This window comes from Mauremys reevesii, linkage group 11, assembly GCF_016161935.1.
Source record: "Mauremys reevesii isolate NIE-2019 linkage group 11, ASM1616193v1, whole genome shotgun sequence".
Lineage (NCBI taxonomy): Eukaryota > Metazoa > Chordata > Testudines > Geoemydidae > Mauremys > Mauremys reevesii.
The window spans coordinates 66819941-66845781 of NC_052633.1; the positions used below are offsets into that span (position 1 = coordinate 66819941).

At 46.4% G+C, this 25841-nt stretch overlaps 2 long non-coding RNA genes across 2 annotated transcripts in view; one reads left to right on the forward strand and one right to left on the reverse strand.

Moving 5' to 3' along the window:
- LOC120374462 overlaps positions 1-25841 on the forward strand; it is a 27322-nt gene continuing 1481 nt past the window's right edge. Inside the window, exons 1-3 of the long non-coding RNA XR_005586115.1 lie at positions 1-297; positions 24882-25100; positions 25571-25729. This is a non-coding gene — a long non-coding RNA (uncharacterized LOC120374462). The remainder of the gene's footprint in view (positions 298-24881; positions 25101-25570; positions 25730-25841) is intronic.
- The window catches only part of LOC120374463, a 6408-nt gene continuing 3451 nt past the window's right edge, over positions 22885-25841 (reverse strand). The window contains exons 5-6 of the long non-coding RNA XR_005586116.1: positions 23999-24108; positions 22885-23147 (exon numbers count right to left, since the gene is read on the reverse strand). This is a non-coding gene — a long non-coding RNA (uncharacterized LOC120374463). The remainder of the gene's footprint in view (positions 23148-23998; positions 24109-25841) is intronic.

Below are 25841 nucleotides of genomic sequence, written 5' to 3' on the forward strand. Positions count from 1 at the left end.
GGAAGGGGGAACAAGCCCTGAAGGATGGGTAGAGTCAACAGTAAGATCCCCAAGAGATGGCTCAGAATCCCTGGCTGAGGAAGACAGAGGGAGACTCCTGTCAGTAAGTCCAGGAAGAAGGTTGGTGTCTGCCCCTGGAGAGGAGAGGCCTACAGTCTGAGCTGGTTCCTGGGAAGGGACTAGGAAGAGGAAAAGGGTGCTGGTGAAGAGAAGGAGAGACCCTGAAAAGAGACTAGCGCTCTAAGGAGGAGTAACAGAACAAGAGACTGAACCCCAGTGTGGGCAAGGGCCCAGCAGGTGAGTCTGAGAGACAAGAGGGAAGAAGATGATGACTTGAGTATCTGAAACTGAAGCGTTGGCCTATCTCTCTATGTTAGCTTATTGGTTACTGATAAATAAAGTCTGTCTGGATAAGGGAATTTTGGAGTCAAAATCTGATATGAGAGGGATTTATATAGCTAGAAGGAGAAACTGAGGCACAGCACATGGGTTTGTGACAGTGGAGTTACTTGATTGATCTATAGTTTAGATTTTTCAGGCTTATCATCACCATATAGTTCCTGGGGATATTCTCACCATCTCCCATTCTTGTTTTTAGGGTCTGTCAAATATTGTCCATTTTTGTTCTTAAGGGTCATATTGATCACCTTTCTTCTGTAATTAAAGTCTCGCATCTTGTGACACATCTCACTTTGTTCTCTTTATCTAACTGTTTAACTTGTTTGCATTTCTCATTCAGACTTTGTAAATCTGCCTTTATTCTTTATAGTTTTATTTAGTCTTCGGTATTCCTCTTTTTCTGTTGTTGGTCTTTGTGCTTTTATTTTTCTTCTTTCTTCCACACTTTCAGCTGTTATCCATGGGTTTTTCTTAGCTAACAACTTCTTCCACACACGTTTATCTGTTGTTCATTTACCCACCACTTAAATGCTGCCACTTTCCATAACAGAATGTGGAAGACATTTAGCGGTTCACAGCAATATTTCTAACTGTGTAAGGCAGAAAGTGAAGAGGAATATTGTTATGGGAGGAGCCAACAGGCAGCACTGTTAGAATTTGTAAGACTATATATATATAATGTCTTACAAATTCTTTCTCTTAGCATGCGAGCAAACTTTTAGTCTTTGAAGAAAAGCTGTAGTGGTCTTATGTGGGAAGGGTGGCAGATGGCAGTTTTCTCTCCAAATATAAAGAATAAGGTTGAGAAGTTCTTGGGAGAGAGCAGCTTCCTAGCGAACTGGACGTTGGTGTGTGGGTTGAAACGTGTGGAATAGGAGATTGCATGCATTCTGTCAGTGCCGGTCTCTGTTCCAAGACTGGCGTATGTGTGTAAATAAAGCAGCTGGGTCACTGACATCCAGTATTCCCCTGTTGCTTGGCAGAAGTGTAATACTATTATTAGAAATGGAAGACTGGTGTCAGTAGAAGCAGCAGAAATGTATTATCTGGTTGAAATAGCAAAGGAAATTTGGCACCAACTCTTATGAGAAGCGCCTTGGAATCTTCAATGTTATAAATGCTCAAGACCTGTTTTGCGCATCATCCAAAAGGTCGTTTGATTCAGGCAGCCTATTGCACAGTACATCCGTTTAACAGACCTATTAAACCTAAATCAAAGGTTAGAAAGAAATTCTAATGAGTTCTTTGTATGTGAGTCAACTGAACTGGCATCACTTTCCCTAACCACTGGTTCCTCTTGGATTCCTTTTGGCTGGTGATTCGTGCAGCCCACATCTGTCTTTCTGCCCACTATCTTTCTGATTATCTAGGTATTTAGTTTAGTAGGTCCATAGCTCCCATTGCTGTGGTATGTGGTTGCAAATGGAGACTGAAGCCCTGTATTTATCCAAATGTGACCCTTCTGCCAGATGGAGCTGGCAGCAACCAGGGCCGGGTTCAATATCTAAGGGTTCCTTTCCAACAATACAACACAGAACCAGCTCGAGCCCCCCCACAATAACCTGGGAAAATTACACACCACCCCTAGGCACCTCTGAGAGGCAATACTTCCCCACTAGCAAACACAGAGTCTGAGCGTAGAAAAGAAACTTTTAATGAAAGGAGGGAAGCCACCGAACATTAATTAGGGAAAAAGCCACAAGCAGGATTCATAATCATAAAACTGTGAGCAGGACACCCACCCCAGAGTGCGTGGGCCTGTGCCTTCTGCCTCATGTTCTTGAGTTCGACAAACAAAGGTTCTTTTTCTGTGCCCCTCTCTGCTCCCTCCCCATACACCTCTCACAGTGGTTGTCCTTGGTCAGTGAGGACCCAGGGTTCAGAGGTGCATCTGTGTGAATTCACCTCCCACCCAGGGAAGAAGGCAGCTAGCTTGATCCACCATCTGAGCACTTGTGCTGGCTGCCTTGCCAGCCACTCGTCACTCCCACTGGCCACCCTTCTGCTACCACCTGCCTCTCTGCTGTGATCTCTGCAGCTCAGTCTCTCAGTGATTGTCACTGCTTAGTGATTTTTAGCTCTTAGCAGTCTGGGGAGAAACATGATCCCACCACAAGTGATTTCAGATCTGACTGATCATTTAAAATAACAAAAAGTCTCCCAATGAAGCCTATTTAGCTGTATCTTTGAACAGTGGGGAGCAATAGGTTAAACCAGACTCACTGCTTGGTTGAGACACCTGTCCCCACCCCTCTTGCTTTCACAGGGGTCTGGGATTCGAGCCTCTGGCTTAATGAGTTTCTTTCAGCTGAGGGTGACCCCCTCATTGGGGACAGGTTAAGCACAATTCTGCTCCCCTTTATTCATACAGTGAAGATAACAACACTGATAACATTTCACTACCCCTGCATTCAAAAGTGATGTGAAACCCAACACCAACCAAAGCTGATCACCTGCAGCTACACAGCTCCCGTCTACTAGATACCTAAGCAGAATAGGTGTGTTAATGTAAATACAGTTTGCTCCTGAAGTGTCTCCCCCTCCCCAACTAGCTGTCAGAGGAGAGTTCATTCAGACCCTGCTTACACACAGGACAATGTAACAGCAGTCTGAACTACCCCATACTGTTCCACTAATGTCCCCACCACTCCTTATTTGGGGCGGATCCAGGGATCACCAGAAGTGACTTTAGGCACAAGTTAGATAGGCAACCTTTGAAAGAACCATATGTGATGGGATTGCCAAGATGATTTCCATTGCACGAACATGCAACCTGGCTGGGAATCCCCTGCATTCTGGGGACCCATCCCTAGAACAAGAGCTACAGAAGGAAGCTAGTTGGCTAGTAGACAATTTTTTCAGGCAGGGTTGGGTTGGAGATGAAAACACGGCTGGGCAGAGACCTACAAAAGTCAAAAAGAAGGAAAACAAGTTTTAACTTAAGAGTGAAAGAGGCTAGTACAAACATTTCTTTACCCCAAGGACACTCAAGGCAGATGCTGTTAATTTCCATGTCCACTTGCATCCTTGCCCATTCGATTCTTGGCCACTCTTCTGAGACTACCAATGAGGAGGAAGGCAGTGGTTCCAGTGGTGGTGTATGTGGTGAACTGGCAACTTCCCTTTAGGAAATGGAGTCAGCCCACCCCCCGCCCCCAACCAAGTAAGTCATCAAACAGCCGTCACCTAGTAGCAACTTCCACTCACTGCCAAACTAGTTCACTTTCAGACTGATAACCGAGCGCTGAAAGAGGAAAGTACACAATTGACCTGACCCATCCAGTCCTCCATTCTCACTTGGGTTCCCAAGCTCTTTATGACAGCACGACTTTCTCCTTTGACTCTTTTATGTCGAAAATTGTTACATCTCCTAATGCTTTATATCATTGTCACCAGCAATATTTCAGGCAATGCAAAAGTAACCTTAATATGACAAGTATCAGAGGGGTAGCCGTGTTACTGCTTAATATGACAGTTTGCTGAGGTAGGTCAGCACCGGGCAGGATATGCTGCCATTGCTGCAGAAAGGGCTAGAATCCTGGTGTGTCGTTGCTTTTGTGATAGCGGTGCTTTTAAAAAAAATCACAGTGAAAAGAAAAAAAGAAATACTCTCAGGAATAGTGGGGGAAAAAAGAATGAAAAGCTTTGTACAAGATGTGTTACTCCAAACAGCAATTCAGAAAGATTATACAAAAAATCCAGTTTGGCAATTTCTTGATGACTCTAATTCTCACACGCACACAGTGAAATATCACAGAGAACATTCATGTGGTTCCTGCAGTTTTTCTTTCTCAACTGAATAATGTGTACTGTGTTTTCCTTTTTCTTCTGCATGAGAAGAATGATCTGTCAGCAACTGGGACATGGGCAGTCAGGTTTTGTGGTTGGAGCAGACATCTGTAGCCAGGAGTCAGAACCCAGGGTCAGAAGCAGGATCAGATGCCAGAGTGAAGGTGTAACCCTAAGAGCACCCCAGTGACAGATGGCAAGGGACTCCCTGATATGTAGTAGTGAGTTTCAGCTGACTTTACCAGCCCAGTATACCCCAATTTACTGCCATAATCTGCATGTAAATGGGTATCATATGTAAATTGGTGACACACTAGGGATTAATATCTTTGGGAAATGTATGTATTAACACTGAGGAATGATGGATACTCACTAATATTATACTTTAAGTCTGTGACCCACCAAAGGGAAAGAAACAGGTTTTCTCCCAGACAGGAAGGAAGGCAGCTATCTACCTGGCATCCTGACCCAGTATGACTCTGGTTACCAACTCATGGTTCTGATCTCAAGTTTGTCTCCTGCTTCTGATCCCCTGTTATCCTGAATGTGGACTCTGGCTGTGACCACTAGATCTGGCTGCCCACGACTCAAGCCATGACAGATGATATAGTTTTGGTGGACAGGCGGCTTGATCTAAGGTTCTGGGCAGAAAGACACACCTTGTCCCCTACAGCCAGATGGGGGGCAGCCTGGTGGTCTTGGTCCACACTGTACTGTATAATTTATTTATTTTTGGTGGACTACAAGAGGGCAGGTCGGAGGCTAAATCCATGCTGGCTGGTCCTGAGGAGCTCAAGGGCAAGTCTGGGTGGAAGTGGGGGTGAAAGCCATAGTTTGCAAAGAATGGGCTCTGTTGGGTCAAGATATGGATTGCGTTACTAAATGCAAATTCGGCATAGCACAGCAAGGGAAGCCAGTCATCCTGGTGCTGGCTCAAAAAACCATGAAGATACTGCTCCCAGATTTGATGGACCCATTCTGTGTGGTCATTAGTCTATGGGTGACAGGCAGATCAGGTGAGGGACTCGATGCCAAGGAGTCTGAGAAATTCCCACCAGAATCAGGAGATGAACTAGGGACCCCAGTCCAATACGATGCCTGTCAGTAACCTGTGGTAGCAGAAGGCATTTTCCAGGCAGTATTCAGTAAGGCATTCATCAATCTTGAGGCATAGGTCAACTAAGGCATCCAGGTCGGATGGGGATTTCACCCATGCCAGTTCATCTTTAATATCATGGTTTAGGCCAAACTGGAACTGTTAATACTGGGTGGCCTTGTTCCACTCAGTGTCTACTACCAAGGATCAGAACTTCACTGCATATTCAGCAACTGGCTAGCGTCCCTGCCACAATACCTGAAGTGTGGCTTTGGTCATTTGCTCGCAACTTGGGTCATTGAAGATCACTGCCATAGCTCAAACGAAGTCTTCACATTGTTCCAGAAGTAGGTTTGATTTTCCCTGGAGCAGAGATGTCCAAGCCAGGGCCTCCCCGGGAAGCAGGCTGATAATCAGTCCTACTCAAGCTTGGTCAGTGGGGTACAACTGTAGGCATAGCAGAAATAGGAGCCAAAACTGATTTAGGAACCCATCGGATTTGTCAGGCAGTGGGAGTTTGGGCTTGTGGGGCTGGGGATGAAGACGGTGCAGTTGGAGCTTGCAGGACTGCATTCTGTGCCTGCAGGGGGCAACCTCGGCCTGCAAGCTCTATAAGGCGCCCACTATCTCCATCAGAGAGAGACTGGGTTTTGTAGGATTCATGTTTGCTGCATCAGCTCTAATGCCCTTATTGTTTGTGTTCTGGGCTGCTCAAGCTGTCGGTGACCAGGACATGGGTGGTTGTACCTAGAGGTTGCAGCAGAGTAGAACATGCATAACTAGCCTGGAGTCAGAGTCCAGGGTCAGAACCAGAGTCAGAGTCCAGAGCCAAGGGTCACAGCCGGAGTCAGGAGACTCTGAGCCCAGGCTCAGAACTAGGTTACCTGGAGTCAGGCAAGGCGGGTGGAGGGCAGGGTCAAACCTTGGAACAAAGCAGGAGACAGGCTGGGAACAAGTATGCACAGGAGCTACTGCAGCCATGGGCAAAAACTGTGAGCAGCCACTGAACTGCTGCTGCTGCTGGGCTTACAAGCTGGTCTCCTGACTCTTCCAACCACTCCGGCAATGTAGCCAACGGGGCAGCCTATTACAGGCCACCTGTGCTTGTTAGGTTGCCTGGAGACTGGGTCTGCTGCAGGACCTGCTCCCAGACTGGCTAGCTGAGGCCTTGACTCCTGACATTGTCGTTACCCAGTGCTATTGTCCTGTAAGTATCTGTCTGAAGTCAAAATCACACATTGTCTCTCACCAGGACAGAACTTCATAGCGTTATCTATCTAATCAGTCTAGCTGTGCATTTCTAATGAACTCGTCACTGTGGGATCTTGGGGCACTGCTATCTAGTATTGCAGGCTCCATGCTGTGTCTGTTTGGCATTATTGTCCATTTTTGATTTGGTGGCAAGTTGCGGTGTAGCATTGTGCTGTTTGCCTGTCCAGAATATCAAGACATAGCACTTGTAAAAGGCTTTTCAAAACACTTTATAGACATTAGCTAATTCACCGCTCTGAGGAAGGAAGGATGATTGTTTCCAGATCACAGGTCAGAATCAGGAGGCAAAAAGGTTAAATGATTTGCCATAGGCCATAAAGTGAGAGGATCAGAGTGGCAATTAGATATTGTCGCCAAGGTCTCTGCTCAGACCACTCGCCACTACCGATCTATCTATCTCAAGCATTTGTAATGGACCTATACAAGTGCACAACACCTATACAAAATACAAGTGTGCAAGTGCTTAATACACAAATAGTGTAACATTGCAAATGAATGTAAAGGACTGTGCACGCCGCCATTCCTAGGTTTTACCACTTTACTTGAGCACTTTAGTTATTGTCTTTTTAACCTGCACAAGTTTCTTGTGGCCTTCACTTTCAGCCCAGGTAAAAGGAGTCCCCCCTCTAGTAGGCTAGAGAGGATATCAGTGTGGCTAGGAATAGATGCCACCTGTTAGCAAGCCAAGGGTGCAAGAAAGTTTTTTGCTATGTTATCAGTGAATCCAGGAGCAGTGATGACTGTGCTAGTACCCCAAGGCTTTGCATTGCCTGGATAAAATGAGGGCAGATGTCCTTACTGAAGGGTTTGGTCACTGTCTTACTACCAGCATCACCTCTTTCTCCTAGATTCAGCTTGACCAGCTGCTTTTTATCCATGGGCTTCAGTTTCACAGGCGCTGTGACATCTGTGTGACAGCACTGATTGCCTCTGCTGGAAGGAGATGCATACAAGAGCTGGTGGTTGTCCACGTATTGACAGTATTGTGTAGCCCTTTGCTCCTCGTGACCTTTCCAAGAGGTCTCCTGTGCATGATGGAAAAGAAGAGACAGGATTGACCCCTTCAGGACTCTATGTGCAAGTGCCATTGGAGGATGAGGAACAGCTATACAGAGCTACTCTCCGAGATCAGTTTGAAGGGAGTGACCAAAGTCATTTTTTTGCTCCTGCTAGGTCCCCAGCACCCGATATTGAGAGCTACAGACAGATCTATTATTATGAGCATCCTGCTAACAAATGCCGTAAGAGATTGTAATCACACCAACAGAAATTGTTTAAGGGTGCAGGCTGGATCTAAAGGATTGAGAGCAAACTTTCCTATTTTATCAGTTTCCCCATATTTTTAAACCTGGAAAATAGATCAGGTCACTGGCCTGATACCCCTGATTTATTCACTGAAGTCAATGGGAGTGGAACAAAGGCAAAGCAGGGGAGAGTTTGATCCATCTGTAGGTGTGCTATGTGTAGGGTGACCAGATGGCAAATGTGAAAAATTGGGATGGGGGTGGGGGGGTAATAGGAACCTATATAAGAGAGAGACCCCAAAATTGGGACTGTCCCTATAAAATCAGGATACTTGGTCACCCTAGCTATGTGCACCTATGCACATCTGATGCTTTCTTTTTCTGCATACTACACCTTTACATTTCTAAGGACTTTAAGGACAGCCCTTTCATGCAGCACAAGGGAGACATGCACTGTGTTTTTTTCACAGAAACTTTACTTCAGTACTTTGTTGTTACTGTTTCCCTCAGTCTAAAATCAAAGTAATTTTCGATTATAGGTCGAGCAGTCTGTGTGTGGGGGGGGGGGGTATAACAGTAGGAATCTCAGGGATCAGTTTAAAAGTTTAGTACAGATATTTTTCAAATATTTATTCTCAAAAAATTTCCATTAGTTTTTATTGTTTTCTTTAAGTCTCAGGTCTGAGCTCCCCTTAACATTAAAGTGGCCCTACTGTTAGTAATATTATAGTCTCTTTCCTCAAGTCTCCAAAGGCAGGTATAATATGTTCATATGTAATATAAACACCATCTGTAGTTCGAGCGAGTATGGGCCCTTGTTGTCATGTTGTAGATAATTTGTCTTTCAGTCACCTGTTGAGAAAATTGCTTAAACAAGATTAAAACACCCACTGAAGTACAGAGACTGAGGCATTTCCTATTGGATGTTTCATAAGCATTTATTAACAGACAAGTCTGTTTTCTAGTGATTTGCAGAAGCATTAAAATGTTTTAAGGTAGTTTTACTTTAATGCATCATCAAGGCTGGGTGGAAAGCTGATCTAAGAGCTCTGTGTAAGCCCGAAAGCTTGTCTCTTTCACCAACAGAAATTGGTCCAAAAAAAGATATTATCTCATCTCCCCTTTGTCTGTTGATCTAATGAGTAGGCACTGGAATGAGACTCAGGAGCTCTGCATTCAATTTCTGTCTCAGCCACAAAGCTCCTGCAACCATGACCTTAGGCAAGACTTAATCTATGTCGTGCCTCAGTTCCCCATCCATAAAATGGGGACAGCAGTTTGCTTCTTCACAGTGCGGGAGTGAGGATGAAATCCATTAATGATTGTGAAAGAACTCAGATATAATGGTGGTGGGGGCCGTATAGGACGTGTCTATACTGCAGCTGGACATGGCAGCTCGGGCTCTGAAGCCAGTGGGGTGGTGAGCTTGAGAATATTGAATATTGAAGCACCGTTTACACAGCTATTTTTAGAGTGCTAGCAGGAGTCTGTGGACCTGGGCTGGGAGGCTCATTCATAGATTCCACAGAAAAAAAAATAAGGGGTGCTCAGCACCCACTAGGAACAGCTGTTCAGCTTGGCCACCAATCAGCTGTTTGGCGGCGGCCAGGAGGCACTCGAGAGGGGAGATTGGTGGGCAGGCAGGGGGGCCTTGCAGGAGGTGCAGGGGTGGGAAGAGGCAGAGCAAGGGTGGGGCCTTGGGGGAAGGGGCAGAGTTGGGGTGGGGCTTTGGGGCAGAGCAGGGGTGGAGCACCCACTGAGACAAATAAGTCAGAGCCTGTGTTTTCAGGCTGCACTGGGAGGAGAACCAGGGCCAGGTAAAGCCAAACTGAAGATAAAGCCCAGCTAGGCAGGGCTTGAATAAAGGCAGGAAGTTGAGGCAGGAGGTGGGTGCAGTCGGGAGCTCTGCAGTCGCTCCCCCGAGAGGAAGGGAGTTGGCAAGAGACAAGGAGGCGTAAACCCTGAGATCCTGTCCCAGACTACCGAGTCTGGCAGGAAGCTGAGAGGGGGAAGCTTGGGCTGGTAAACCCAGACATGGGCCAGGAGATAGAGAAGTGAAGTAGGAAGGAAACCGCAACCGGGTTTGGGATACAATAGATCACGGTTGCTAGGCATAGGGTTCCTGCGCTGGAACCCAGAGTAGTGGACAGGCCCAGGTTCCCCCACCAGCCATTAGGGAAGTGGTACTAGACCTGGAGTTGAACTGGAAGGCTGCCTGGTCCTGTATATGGATGGAGTCACCAGTGGGACTTTGGCACCTTGGAGGGGGAGGACTGAATTGTGACTTGGCCAGAGGGCTGAGTCCTGAAGAGGGAGCACCCTGAGTCCTGGGGCGGATGGGCGCTACGGTGCAAGCAACTGACAGAAAGGGGCACCAGACCCAATGAAAGCTCTTCAGGCCCAACCACAAGGAGGTGCCCTCAATAGTGACTGTTCCCCATTACACCCACATAAGTTAGCTTTATGCACGTGAATGGTGGCATTAGAGTCAATGGGGCTATTCATGTGAGTAAAGTTATTCACACCTGTATGTGTTTGCTTGATCGGGCTTATATGTAACACAAACAGTATATAAAACACAGCCAGACCTCAGCTGGTGTAAATTGACATATCTCTACTGACTTCAGTCCTCAGTGGAACTGTGAGGATTTAAACTGGCTGATGATCTGTCCCCCCCTGTACAAAATGATCACAAATGGAAATGTTATTTGAGCCTCTAAAAATGCAAACTAATTTAATCTTTCAGCACATTGAGCTCAATATAGTTCCACTCAGATAATTTGTTCATGTATATCTACTCCAAGCAATACATATTATAGATGCATACACGGTACTTCTCCCTCTTTCTCCGCATGTGTGCATAGATAGAATGTATCTCTATATAAATATACAATATATATTAGATAATTTGTTTTTCCTATGACTCAGTCACAATTATTCTTGTATGTTTAATTTTTCCCTATTTTTTTCAGGGTTTTTTTACATTCTTTTGTATGATTCAAATACAGACTGTCCAGACTTATTACCAGCAGCCACAATTAAACACATGACTGCAATCATTGGTTATAGAATGCAATAAGAACACTTTAATGGAAGAGGGATTTTCCTTTTAAAGGACCTTTTTCTTGCAGGGATCATTACTCATAGCCATATAAAAAGCATGGCAGAGCTACCTTAAAAAAATTATGATCAGGTCTGCTGGCTTTCTGCAATTCCACTGCCAGCGTAGCAATTTAGTAACTCAGCAAGGAATTTACAAGGTCCTGAGAATTCACACACACATTGCAAAAACCCTAATAAATAATAGGAGATATATTTATCTCATAGAACTGGAAGGGACCCTGAAAGGTCATTGAGTCCAGCCCCCTTCCTTCACTAGCAGGACCAAATACTGATTTTTGCCCCAGATCCCTAAGTGGCCTCCTTAAGGATTGAACTCACAATGCTGGGCTTAACAGGCCAATGCTCAAACCACTGAGCTATCCCTCCCCCCTAAAAAACCCAGAGAAACACCACTGGGACTGCTGTGGAGGATCATGTACAAGGACAGGAGATTGCAAAAAGAACAAGGGAATAAGGTCAAGCTCCCAAGCCCACTGAAGTCCATAGAAAGACTCCCATTGATTTCAGAGAGCTTTGGATCAGGCCCTAAATGTGTGGGAATGAAGTCAATAGAAGAAGAAGGGAGAGGAATGGGAAGCCAACAGGGAATCCATGCAGGAGACAGAAGGAAGAAATCAGAGTGGGATGGGACATAGCAATAAGTGGGAGGGAGGGGGTATAGAAGCCTTTGGGGCATTTATGAAGGGAAAGAATGAGAGGTAGTGAGTAATCCAGCTAGGAGCCTGTGCGGGCAGGCAGCATTGGGGATTGATGGCACAAGCTGACTCAGGAGAAGCTGATTTCTGACTGTTTCAAAGCTGGTGGTTCCTCTGGCTCAAACTGGCCTCGCTGGGTACATCTACTCTTCGATAAAATAACTGTGGCACGGCAGTGGCTGGCCCTGGCCAGCTGACTGGGGTTGCAGGGCTCCAGAACTGCAATGCAGACATTCAGGCTTGGGCTCAAGTCTGGGCTCTGAGACCCCCATGAGCGGGGAGGGTCTCACCACCCTGGTTCCAGCCCAGGCCCAAACGTCTACGCTGCAATTTTAGAACCTCTTGAGCCTGAGTCAGCTAACCTGGCTCTGAGACTCAGTGCTGTTTACACTGCACTAAAAATAAAAGACTACCCTAAAAGCTCACTTCTACATGTTACTGAAAACCCTGAGCTCCTGCTGAAATCAATGGGAGCTGAGGGAACTCAGCACTCACAGGAGTGCTTGGCATCTTGCAGATTTGAGTCTTAGCTAAACAATGATAGATATGTGGATTTGGGGGTTTTATAAACATGGGATGGTCTTGAGGGTTCAAGAATGGGATGAGGAGTCAGGAGATCAAAGTTCCAAAGCTCTGCCACAGATTCACCATGATCTTTGACAAGTCACTTAGCTGATCTTGCCTCGGTTTCCTCTTCTGTAATAAGAAAGAACTTCCTCAGCTTATTGAGGCTTCATTAGCTAGTCTTCACAAAGCACTCTGCGATCTCAAGAGCCTTCTATTGTGGACCCCGCTGCCATTGGAGAGTTTGAATCTTGCCACCATTGGAGGTCGGTGCAAGACGGGCTAGTTTTGCAGACCTTCCTTTAATACTTATTGCATTTATTTATTTATTTGAATTTAAATAATTGAAAAAAAATGCCAATCCCAGGCTTTAGGCACCCTAACACATCATTAATAACACAATGAAATCCTAGCCAGGGGTTAAGACAATCATTTCAGCAGGAACTCCTTTCCACCCCCTTCATCACTGTGGGAATTCTACCCGCGGCCCTTTCCAAAAGCCCTAACAGATGTTTGCAGAGGTTGCAACATGGGTCTTTCCCTCTGGAAATCAACCACCAAGATTGATCTCTTAGAATCACAGTATAGCTTAGAGCAGGTCAAAGGACATGATTCTTTATTCACTCAGCAATGAAGTTTCTCATCCCCTTTGTATTTGTCTCCTACATACTACAGGGATGAGCTCATCGGATATATGTAGATGGAAGTTGCTAGAGAAGGGAAGATCTTTGCATTTGCAACCTTAATTTGGCCACTTTGTGTGTATGCATTAGGATACAGTTTTTAATTACATGATCACATGCCATTTTTTCCACGGCACCCCTGCCTCATTCAGCACACAGGATGGAGCTGCTCTTGGGGATGCATCAAGATTGCGTAGTGAAGAAGATTGTTGTCTGTAGAATCCCTGCCAATTTTATTGCAGAAGCTGGAGGGTGTGTACTATTTGAAATACTGGACAGGTGGGGGTAGGCCTGCCCAAACTGAAAGCCCCCCCCCCCCCCAAGTAAAGGAAGGAACCACCAAGTCCAGACTCCAATTAATTATGGGGAACAACAAATGAGAAAATAGGTCCTGCCACTTGATGTCAAGGCGGGACATGAGAATGAGGAAGTGGATGATATGAAGCACGAGCACATACAGATGTTCTCTGGGCGCATGCAGTTTGGAGGTGGATGTTGTGCAGACAGCTCAGATGGCTTTTTGGGGGCAGACGGAGAGGCTTGCAGGGCAGGGGCCTGATGACTAGCTCTGGGGGGCCAGGGTTGAGGGGTGGGTGGAGCACACGCTCCTGCAGGACCTGCTCAAGGAAAGCAAGAGACAAGGCTCCCCTCAGCTCCTGAAGCATACAAGAGGGGACACACCGAGTGGGCAGCCTGATATGCTAACTGAGCACCACAGGGGCCACCCAGCCCCTCTGATCATAGTCCAGGAGGTCTCTGAGCCTGGTGGTGCAGCCAGGACCAACCTCCAGTGCACCAACAGGGACTCCACCACTTGCACACTAAGCTGTGGATTATATAGCAGTGGTTCTGCTAGGAGCGTGTCCCCCTCAGCACTCACTTAGAACCTGGTTGCTAAGACTAACTTCCAGTCCTGAGGCAGTGCTGGTAGAAGATTGGCTGGCAGGGCCAGCTCCAGGCACCAGCCGAGCAAGCTCGTGCTTGGGGCCGCAGATTCTACGGGGCGGCGTTCCGCCCAATCCTAGGGCGGCATGGCAGGTTTTGGGTTTTTTTGGTTCCCCGATCTCGCCGCCCTATCGGGGGCGGAGGAGGGGAGCGCCCTGCAGCAAACTCAGCAGGGCAACCCGCATCCTTCCCTCCCCGCCGACTGGAGCGGAGCGGAGCCCTCCTGGCAGGCGGCGCAGCGGTTGGGGCTGTGGGGTGAGTGCCCCGCTGAAGCCCTGGCTGCGGCTGCCCTGTAGGGTTTTTTTGTTTTGTTTTTTAACCCTTCTTTGCCGGCCGTGCCGTTTCCCCCACCCCTCCTTTGCCGCTCCAGCCGTGCCTTTTTTTTTGGTTTTGTTTTGGTTTTTTTCCCCCTGCTTTGTCACTCCGGGCATCCCCCCCCCCCTTTTTTTTCTTTGCTTGGGGTGGCAAAAAAGCCAGAGCCAGCCCTGATGGCTGGTCATATTGGCGGTGGTGGAGAAAGGTGTGCACCAGCAAGCTCCATGCCAGACTACCTGCACAATAGAATCATAGAATCAAAGAATATTAGGGTTGGAAGAGACCTCTGGAGGCCAGAAAAACTCCGGGATCTGCTTCTGGAGACTGGCCTGGGTTCCAGGGGTGGGCTCAGGGTGTTAAACTGCTGCCAGAGCAGGGACAGGACTGGTTGGCTGAATGCTAGCACCCTCTCCCAAAGGGTAAGGCAGTAACGCAGCCCCATCCACCTCTGCACCCAGTCAGACACTCTGCTGTCTAGATTGATCCAGATCTCCAGCAAGGAGGGATTGGTGGCAGAAAGGTACACACCCAGATAGAGCAGGGCCCTGCACACACACCCACACACCCCAGATGGCACAAAGCGGGGGTCAGAGGGACCCCACCTGCCCCTGATCATCAGCCCAGAGCTCTTGACCCAGATGACCCTGGCAGAGGAAGCCATCAAATAGATGGCTTGGCAAGATCTCCCTGCATACACTGACAAGACCACCCGCAAGTCAGGCTCCCATTGAGTCACAGGTGTGTAGGAATGAGGCAGGGGGCTCGTGGGAAGAGAAAGGATGATCTCCTGGCTAATGTTGTATGCTACTCTGGAGAATAGGATTCTATCCCTGCCTCTGCCACAGAGTTCTTATGTGACGTGGGGCAAGTCACTGAAACAGAGGCGTAGCCAGGTGGAGGGAAGAGGGGGAGCGGAAAAAAAAAGGCGCCACCTGCTGCGGCACTTTTACTGATGGGCAGGGGCGGCTCTAGGCATTTAGCCGCCCCAAGCACGGCAGGCAGGCTGCCTTCGGCGGCTTGCCTGCAGAGGGTTCGCCGAAGCCGCGGGACCAGCAGACCCTCCGCAGGCAAGCCGCCAAAGGCAGCCTGCCTGCCGCCCTCGTGGCGACCAGCAGAGCGCCCCCAGTGGCTTGCCGCCCCAAGTATGTGCTTGGCGTGCTGATGCCTGGAGCCGCCCCTGCTGACGGGGCAGCGCTCCGGGTCTTCGGCGGCGGGACCTTCAGTCGCTCCACAGGTCAGATTTAAATAGCTGAAATCATGAAATTTATGATTTTTAAAATCCTATGTCCATGACATTGACCAAAATGGACCGTGAATTTGGTAGGGCCCTACTCATGAGACATAATTTCCCACAAACCCAGTTTAATTTTATTAGATGATTTCACCTCATAGGTTGACGTTATTAAGGAGACAACCATAGAGTTGAAGTTATCCTGGTGATATAAATCAGGATCTAGGTTTGCTTAATGTTTTAAAGAAGTTGCTTCTTAGCAGCAACACAGAGCCAAGGCTATCTATCTATCTATATATATATATATATATATATATATATATATATAGGAAGAAGGATAGGCTGATACAACATCCACTGAAACTAGCTATGTGCAGACCATGCAGTCTATGAAATATAAGATGGGAACAACCCTGAAACACTAACAAGGTATAGGCCAGCTGAACTAGTAAAGAACAATAGAACGAGTTTTAGCTGTTGCTGACAGGGTCATTTCAATGAATTCATTTCCCCACATGCACCAGAGAAGGAACACAGCTGAACTGAACAACTGTAGGGATTGTTGTTGTTTTTTCCCTTCATTCTGTCAGGTAGAAAAACAGAAAAACTGAGCATCTGCTGAAGGCACTTAGGTATGAAAGGCAGCAAATGGTTGTGTTAAAAAGGCTAGCATGTGCAGCAAATGTGACCTACGAAATAGAAGCTGACAGTGAAAAATGCTGTGGATGTGAAGCACAACACTGCTCATGAGCTATACCATGGTACTACGTCCAGGCCCCTGAAAGGGAAAACAATCTCATGCAAAAAATATGAGATCCTGTGATGGGGAACGTTCACAACCCTGGATTAATGTAATTAGTTCAAATATAGGATTACCAAATATTCATTTCGGTTACACTAGTAAATGTCCAGAGAGAAACCATTTCTCCTTAGTAACAGACAGATGGTAAGCTCTTACTTATACTGTAAGCTCTTTGGGGCAGGGACCATCTTTTTATTCTCTGCTTGTACAGCACCTAGCACAATGGGGTCCTGGTCCGTGACTAAGACTCCAAGGTGCTAACATAATACAATTAAATAATATTTGATATTTCCACTTAATTGTGTATTGAACTGATTCTTGAATATATGCACCACTGCCCTCTCCTGGGCAGAATAAAAAATGGGCAACTGTGTGTCATATACTCTGTAATGCTAATAGCTAACAGATTCTCCTTTAGCTCAAATCATTGGGACCTCTTCTTTTGGAAGCAAAGGATGAGAGCGCTGTCTCCACTGGCACTGAATTTTTGAATGGCTGTGGGATGCAACTTAATGGAGATTAATACTATTAATTATTTGTACTGCAGTAGCACTTAGAAGTCCCAGCCGTCCCATTGTGCTAGGTGGTGTACAAACATGGAACAAAAAGATGGTGTCTGCCTCAAAGAGCTTACAGTCTAGAAACATTTCTATTGGTTTTAGATTTTATAAAAAGCTTATTTTTACACTATCACTAGCTGGCTGGCCCTTTAAGGGAAGTCAGGCTCTGCTTTGTCTGTGAGCTAGCAGTTAATCTCCAGCTGGATGATCCTGATCTGAACACAATTTCAATTAGTGACTCTAGCTGTGGAAGGGTCAGGCAGAACTACATAGAGAGGGATGAGAAGGCAGTCAGCTGAAGGAGTGGATAGCTCTATGAGGGGCCTAGAAAAAGGGGTGATATTCAGGGAGGCAGCCTTGTGTGTTGCTGTATCAGGGGAGGAATGAGGGGCTGGGAGGGCCTAGGAAGAAACCCTGAGACCCTAAATTAGCTTTAAGCTACTAGGAAACTGCATTAAGGGACTTGGAGGTAGAAAGTGGCCCAAGAAAGAAGCAGCATGTCCACAGGAGCAGACTTAATGCAGTATCCCTGGGCTGGAAATCATTGTAGAGGGTGTGCTATGTTCCCCTACCAGCCCTGAGAAAGGGATGTAAAAGCCTCAATGTAAGGGTGATTGAGCCTAGGGTGGGGCTGAAGACTGAGCCCAGGGTTGAGGAGTAGCCTGAGAGGGACTGGTGGGACTTTCTTTACCCTGGAAGGGATCTGGATTATATGTCACTTAGCCCCCCACCTAAGTTGTGGACAAGAACAGGTGACTGAGTCACCAAAGAGCTGAGTACCAGGGGGTGATAGAGTGGAAGACACCTGCCATGCTGTGTCTTAACTCATGGGGAAACTTGACTGGCATACTTCTACACCCCCCCTCCCCTGTACATATTCTAAATTTGGAGTCCAGTATGGTTTGATGGTGTCTGTGGTGAGGCAGAGTGGCCTCACTTCAGTATGGAGGGAGCTAATGCCCCTGGTGGGTGCAGCTAAGCCTGCCCCACCCCCTTCACTGGAAGTGCAGGGGTGGGGCAAGAAGTATAAGAGGAGGGCCCTGTAGCTCCATTGCAGGCAGACCAGGGAAGGAGACAGGTGTCCCTCCCAGGGAGTTGAGCCTGTGGCTGGAGGCGGGGAGGAAAAGTAAACCATGGTCCCCTGAGATGGAAGGTTATGGAGAGAGACTGGAGGAAGGACTGTGAGATTGAGAGCCAGGTCCTAGCGGGGATGGAGCAGCGCCGGCAGGAACTGGTAGGAAGTAGCCTGGGGAAACAATACTTTGGTCCAGTTGTCCTATTGGGATGCATGGCAGCAACCTCACGTTTCCCTATTGACCCTGTGGTGGGATTACCTAACACTGCCAGGGCTGGGTGTGCACTAACCTTTGGGCCAGAGCCCTAGAACAGCGTTATTCACTCCAGCAAGGAAGCTGAGGGCTGTAGACTGTTGAAGTGTTTAGCCCATGCTCAGAGGGCCGGGACCATAGACTATTGCTGTCCACCCCAACTAGGAGGCTGAGCCCTCGTATTGGAGACCTGAATTGCTATTTGGCTGACTTGCACAGTCGCAGGTCAGACCACCCAACGAACTTCTGGCAGGTGTGCCAGCTTCCCAATGCTGCCGGAAAGGGGCTCCCTGACCCCAAGAGGGAAGAATGTTAGTGTCCCCTTCATGTTTGTGTAGTTTTTTTGTTTCTGAAGGAAGTGTGCTAAAGAAGAACTAAATATGATTATGCTGAGCAAAACTGGAAGTTTGTACAACGGATGGTTTTAAGCATTTGACCAAAAATTAAAATGTCAGCAAGAGAAGTATTTGACCCGCTCTAGAGCTGCATAAATAAGATGCAGCCAATAATATTTGTCATCTGATTTAAGTGCCAAATTTCACATTTAGGAATTTTTCCCTCTATTTAACTAGCCATCCCTGTTTCCAATGTGCATCATTAGATCCACGTTTGGAGTGGAATTTTTGAAAGGACTAACTAATCCCATTGAAATCAATGGCCAATCCAATGGTATTGCATGCTTTTATTGTACATATATAGCCTCCATTCCTAACTGAGTACCTCGCAATCTGTTATAGTGATCCTTACATACACCCCCTCATGACGTAGGGCAGTGCTATTATCCCCATATTACAGAGAGAGATGTGCCCACAGCTAAGATCACATAGGAAGTCTGTGGCTGAGCAGTGACTTGAATCTAGGTCTCCCAAATCCAAGGTTAACGCCCTAACAACTGGCCCACCCTCACTCTCGCTAGTCCTACATTTCTATTTCCAAACACTTTGTGACAGGTTGGACCCCTTGGGACTACTGAGTCTACCTCTTCTGCCAGCACATGCCCCATTAATCTGTTTTGCTCTTAAATCCTCCTCTAACACACACCGGCAGGGCCACACCCAGCTCCAGAGTAGCTCTGGGAAGACTCAGTTTAAGGGACTTGCTCCAGCACTCAGGTGTCCACCTCCCTTGGAGTGCAGACTCAAAGATATATTATGAACTTCGCCCCCTCCCTCAGTGTAGAGAGAGATGTGCACACTTCTTACCCCCTCACCCAGTTAGAAATGACAGAAACTGGGTTTAATAATAAACAAAAAAAAATTAATTATAAAAGGCAGATTTTAAGTGGTAAAAGGGGTAACAAACAGAACAAAGCAGATTACTAAGCAAATGAGATCAAACATGCAAACTCCCCTAGTTTCACTAAAGAAATTGGTTACAAATAGTATTTCTCACCCTAGATATTGTTGCAGGCAGTTTGCAAAGCTTCTGTGGTTCAGAGTTCCAGTTATATTCCTTTTCAGACTGGACCCCTGTCTGTCTGGACTCCCCCCCCCCCCCGCTTGCCTTCCCTTTTGCAGTTTGTCTTTTCGAGTAGCCAGGCCATGGAGAGGAGGAGTCCTGTTTGCCTTCTGCCTCACCCTTATATAGTATTTACACAAGGTGGGAATCCTTTGTTTCCCAAATTTGACACCCTCCCCCCTTCCCTTACAGTGGAAAGTTACAAGTCCCTGGTAATGTTTTAGTATCAGGTGACAAGACCACCTGACTCTGTAGGATCAGTGGCAGTATGGAGCATCCATAGGAAGGCCAAGGTTTTCACAGTCTATTGTCCTTGCTGATAGGCCATCAGCCCTGTCTGGCATTTCCATTGTTGTACCTGAAGTGTTAGCAGTGGGCGTCACCCAAAGTAGCATAGTTGAAACACAGATACATAGTCAATATTCCTAACTTCAGATACAGAAATGGGTATTCACATTCAGTAAATCATAACCTTTCCAATTATATCTGTTATGTCATATTCATATCATAAGCCTATTTTCATAAGGAATATGGAATGCAATGTGTCACACTTGATTCACCATAATTATTTTATTCTCCCCATTTGAGTTTTCTGTTTGGCAGACAGGATACTGTTGTTCCTTAGCATTCAGCAAAATCAACAGCCCCTCAAAAAGCCCACCTTTATTCAGGTTTTGACAGAGTGCTTGCTTGAACATAGACTTGTATGGCCAGAACAGTTGGATGTGCAAGGCTATTTTCCATGCCTATGCTACACGATACTTGTCTGGACTTCCAGAATCTAAAATGGATTATTTCTTCTTTTCAGGACTTGTCTGAAGAAAGTATGTTTCACTTTCTCTTTCTATGAAGGCACCTTTTCCAATGCATCACTAAAGGAGCTTTGCCTGCCAGAATGTACCAGCCTCAATCTGATCACATTCAGAGGTACATCTCAAGGTTGCAATCTAGGTGTTAGAATTATAGGGAGCAGGTATGCCAGATAGTGCCTACTCTATTTATCACTTATAAAAGTTGTTTGCAATCAAAAATTGGATTTTCAACAAAACAAACTCTTCCATGAAAGTGTCTCTTTCTGCAGAAAACTTTAATGTTTTAATATAAAAATTGAATACCTGGAAAGTTTTTGACTTTTTTTGCCTAAAAACTTAAATGTTCCAATTTTGAAATGCTGCTGTAATGCCTCGAGGGAAGTGTAGTTCAAGGGCCTTATATCCCCCTTTCTTCTGGATGGGTGGGTCTAGCCAGATCTTTCCCATGATGCAGCATCTCTGCTGACTGAAGGGGAAACCATGGTGCATTGTTTGTAGCTAATGTAGTCCAACCACAGATCCTGGCCTATCAAGGAAAATAGGAGCATGGGACACCTGAACTATAATTGCATTTAGACACCACTGCAGCAGCATTTCAGAAATATTTTGAATTTTGGCCATCAGCACAATCCACAGTGACACAAAGGAAAGCAGCCTGAGAAAAGGGACCTGGGCTCTCGGCTTTGAGATGTCACCAGCTTCCACTGGGTTTATTTTCCATTATAAGAGATTCTTGAGCTGTTTCTTAAAAACTGTTGATGATCTACATACATCTATTCTACGCATTACCGGAAAGACTCTGATGTACAGCATAATTGTAGTATACTGACTACTTGAGTATATTTCCCTCTAGCAGCTGGCTCCTGAGACTGTAACAATCTGTTACTCATTGCCAGGCATTAGTCACTCCTTCAGTTCGCTTGGTAAGGACTTCAGCTTTTGCTGCTAAATTTTCTGAGTTTAATTCTGGCTGATGAATACAGCCACATTTCATTACTTTGTTTTGTCATTCTTCTCAAAATAACCCCAACAAACCTGATAACAATACTGTATGAATTAAAGCAAACCAAGGGCATAATGAAAGGGAGAGAGGCTGCATAATTTTGAAATGCTCTCCATTCCAAGGTAGTTTATTATATTCTTTCCCCATTAGTATTTCTTTGTTTTACTTCTTTCTCTGAGGCACAAAGAACTGGCGAGAGCCAGAGTTTAGTATAATTCCAAGCATCTCATTTGTCAATTAATTCTTCATTAATTTTCATGAGGGGAAAAAACCACAACCAAAATAAATTTTCCATGAGCAAGTGGAAAAGAGCAAGAAACAAATATTTTTTAAACACACACCTAGGACAACACTAAACTGAATGAATATAGCCAAACATATTGGCTCAAATTCATGCCTAATGCAAACCCATTACACTTGGCTGCATTTGGCTCACTTTTTTAATATCTTAACAATACGATCGGATTCAAAAATAGTAACAATAAAATGAGGAAGATACAAGAGATAAGATAGGAGAAGCCGCATCTTATTGGACTCTAGATACCACAGGGAGAGGGTAATCTTGTAGTTAAAATGCTGCAGGGGGATGCAGAAAATCTGGGCTCAATTCTTGGTTCTGCTGAAGACTTCCTTGTGCAAATCACTCCCTCTCTGTCTCTGTCCCCCTGAGTAAAATAACACTTTATTTCTCCCCCATTTGTCTGTTTAGATTAACTCTTTAGGGTAGTTATTGCACCATCAGTTACGACTGAACCTGGGCTGTCTGGATCTAAAAGCCTAAGCTTCCACCGCTTGAGCGAAGACACATTTACTGCTTTAGAGAAAGTAGTAAGCTCATATATGATCAGCCACAAGAGGGGAGACAGACCTAGAATGGGTTAATCTGGGTTACACACCCAGAGCTTCAGTTGGGGCCCGCAGGCCATACCGTAATACAAATAGTGATAGTGTCACCCCGCTGCTGAGTGGTGGTAGATGTTTGGACTGTGTGGCTCAGCTTCCCATTTGGGGAGAAATCAGTGACATGGAGTCTGGGTATTTTCTCAGTGTAATTTGTTTTACTTACTCTATATACACCAGTCCTTGAACAAAGGTGGCCAAATGGCATATCGGCAAACCCCTCTTTCAGAACTCTCAGCCCAGCACAGATGCCTGGTTCCCAGGAAGTCACTTTGCCTGAAGAATGATCTCTAGCTACAGATATTATGGCCGAATGCAAATTCAGTTGCTTTTTGTAGCAGCTCTCCCAAAGAGAAGCTACATCACAAACCTAACAATGATACAATATGTGCTAAGAAAAATAACTTGTAGGCCTGTGTGTGACACCTGGTGAATTCTGCAGTAACAAATACTTGGTCCCCCTATTAGCACAGTTTTTTTTTCTTCAAAACAATACAGCTTTAGGACCTGATTCTGCACAGTTTCACTTACATAAGTAGCCTTAATGAAGGACCGCTAGCATGAGTGATAGGGTGAAGATGGGGTTCTTATGTTAGTGTCTTTTGTAGAAATCAGCAGACAATATCAATAAGCCAGTTATGGAATTAATGATATCCGAGGGGAAAAGAAATTGAGGCATGGGTGGGGAAATGAGGTCTGCTGTGGTTTAATGGACAAGAGGAAATAAATGCAGTTCCAGATGGCTTTTGCTGCAGAGCCAGCAACAACTGAATGCGGGCCCCCTATCCTGCACCAGTAAAGCTGAAATCATCACAGCTGGATTAGGTAGGTGGCACTTCAGCTCTGGATCAAGAAGCACTTCCCTTAATGGCTGGACTCGAGACAGACCAACCTGAACTCTGGGATTTAGCTAACCACCGACAACCAACTGTAAGTAGCATATAGGAGAGAAGAAAGTGACTGTTAGAAACATTGCCTTATAGCAGGGGCGGGCAAACTTTTTGGCCTGAGGGCCACATTGGGTTTCATAAATTGTATGGAGGGCCAGTTAGGGGAGGGGGTTGTGGCCAGCCCCCACCGCCTATCTGCCCCCCCAGGACTCCTGCCGCATCCACACACCTCCGCTCCCATTCCCCTGACTGCCCCCGGGCCTCTGCCACCGCCCCATCTAACCCCTTCTCTCATTTCTGATGGCCCCCCGGGATCCCTGCCCCATCCAATCACCCCTTTTCCGTGTCCTGACTGCCTCTGGAACCCCTGCCCACGACTGCCCCCTGCCGCCCCATCCAACCTCCCCTCCTTCCTGACTGCCCCCTTTCAACCCCCTGACCACCCCAACCCCTATTCACACCCCTGCCCCCTTACCACGCTACCTGGAGCACTGGTGGCTGGCGGCGCTACAGCCGCACCACCTGGCTGGAGTCAGGCCACGCTGCCGCTGCCACCACCATGCACCACAGAGACTGGGTCAGGCTGGGCTCTGCAGCTGCGCTGCCCCAGGAGCTCACAGCCCCACCACCCAGAGCATTGCACCGGCGGCAGAGCGAGTGAGCTGAGGCTGCGGGGGAGGGGCCGGGGGCGAGCCTCCCAGTCCAGGAGCTTGGGGGCCGGGCAGGACGGTCCCGCAGGCCGTAGTTTGCCCACCTCTGCCTTATAGGATGTTCACACCATTGGGTGAGAAACTGAGCTAAAGGACTTCTGACAAAGACAACATGAGGGTAAGTTCATATATAGGTTTACGATTGTGTTTTCCCAAGTCAGTTCTGTGTCCTCTTTTACCTTAGTGAGGTCTCCTTGTTTCATACACAGACAGTTCTTGCGAGTGGGGAAAGATTTCCTGGGTGCCCTTCGTAGGCAGGTGTCAAGTGCGTCTGGGTGGAGGCTGGAGCCTGTGGTATTTGTTAGAAGTTTAATAGGAACCCCTAGACATCTGTACCTAGCCGTTGCTGCTGCTGGCAGATGACACCTGGCAGAAAGGCTAAACCAATAGTGGTGTGTGAGTGAGACAGGAAGGAGCGACGGCCATTGCTGGATGAACAAAGGGCTCAAAGCAGGCATGAGCACGCATCTGGGGACGAGAAGGACCTGAGTTTTAAACTTAGCTCTGCCACTGACTTACTGTGTGGCCTATGGGAAGTTGCCTCAGTTTCCCTACCTGTAAATTAAAGATAATAGTGACCTACCTACCTACCTTACCGGGCTGATGTGAGGGTTAGTTTAACATCGGTAAAGTGCTCTACATAATTAATGGTGGCAAAAATTGAAGAGATGTTATCCTTGTGCTTCAGGGTTTAAACCAATCTAGGATGTTGGGGCGGGGGGGGACAGATTAGTCCACCTCTGCTCTGCAAGTTCTTACGCCTTCCTCTAAAGCATTCAGTGTTGACCACTGCTGGAGACAGAATACTGGAGTAGATGGACTGCTGACTTGATCCAATCTTTCCTATGTTGTAGGCCGAACCCTGCCATGCAAAGGAAGGCTGCATACCAGTGTCAGGTGACTTACGCCCTTTCAAAGAGATCAGCAAGCTTAACTGGTGACAAATGAAAGCAAATCTAACTTTAATGATTTCCAGTTACTGAGGTTACATGGAAATAGGGATGACTGGCAAAAATGTTATTGCTTCCATGCTTTAATTCAGGTTTCCTGTCTCTTGTCTAGTTCCTACCCTTTTGGACTTCTTGTGCATGCACTGCACAGCATGATGGACGGAAATCCCATTGTTTAGGCTGTAACCTGAACTTACGGGCCAGTCCTAGGGCAGTCTGACAACATTTCCGATGGCATAGAATCATGGGGCTGGGAAGACCCTCACAAGATCATCTAGTCCATCCCTTTGTGCTGAGGCAGAACCAAGGACACGGAGACCGTACCTGGAAGGTGTTTGTTTAAACTGTTCTTAAAACCTCTAATGATGGAGCTTCCGCAACCTCCCTGATACCTAACTAGAAGAATAGTTACTAGGAAAAAAACTTTCTAACCTCTATTTCCCTTGCTGTAAACTAACCTGATTACTATTTGTCCTACTATTGGTGGACATGGAGAACAACTGATCACCATCCTCTTTATGACAACCTTTTATATATTTGAAGACTTATCAAGTCCCACCTCAGCCTTCCCTTTTCTAAACTAAACATGCCCAGTTCTTTCAACCTTTCTGCAGGGGCCATGTTTACTTAATCTACTGTTTTTGTTGCTCTCCCATGGCTTCTCTCTAGTTTGTTCACATCTTTCATAAAATGTGGCACCCAAAACGGATTCCAAAATGGTATTTGCCTTTTTCACAACAGCATCACACTGACTTGTAATCAATTTGTGATCCACTATAACCCCCAGATTCTTTTCTGCAGTATTGCTGGTGAACCAGTTATTCCCAATTTTGTATTTGTACACGGGAAATATCACCTCTGGAGTGTACCGATATATCAGCAAAGCGTGCAGAAGCTCAATGTCAAGTCAGATGATTAAAGCAGACTCCACACAAGAATGGCACTGCATGAACGTGGAAGGTAAACAACTCAAGTTGACCTTACACCATTGATATAGTTTGCAAGTGCAAAACCTGGTGTATCAAAAGGTATCCAAACATCAGATGATGACCCACTACTGGACTATGGGGGG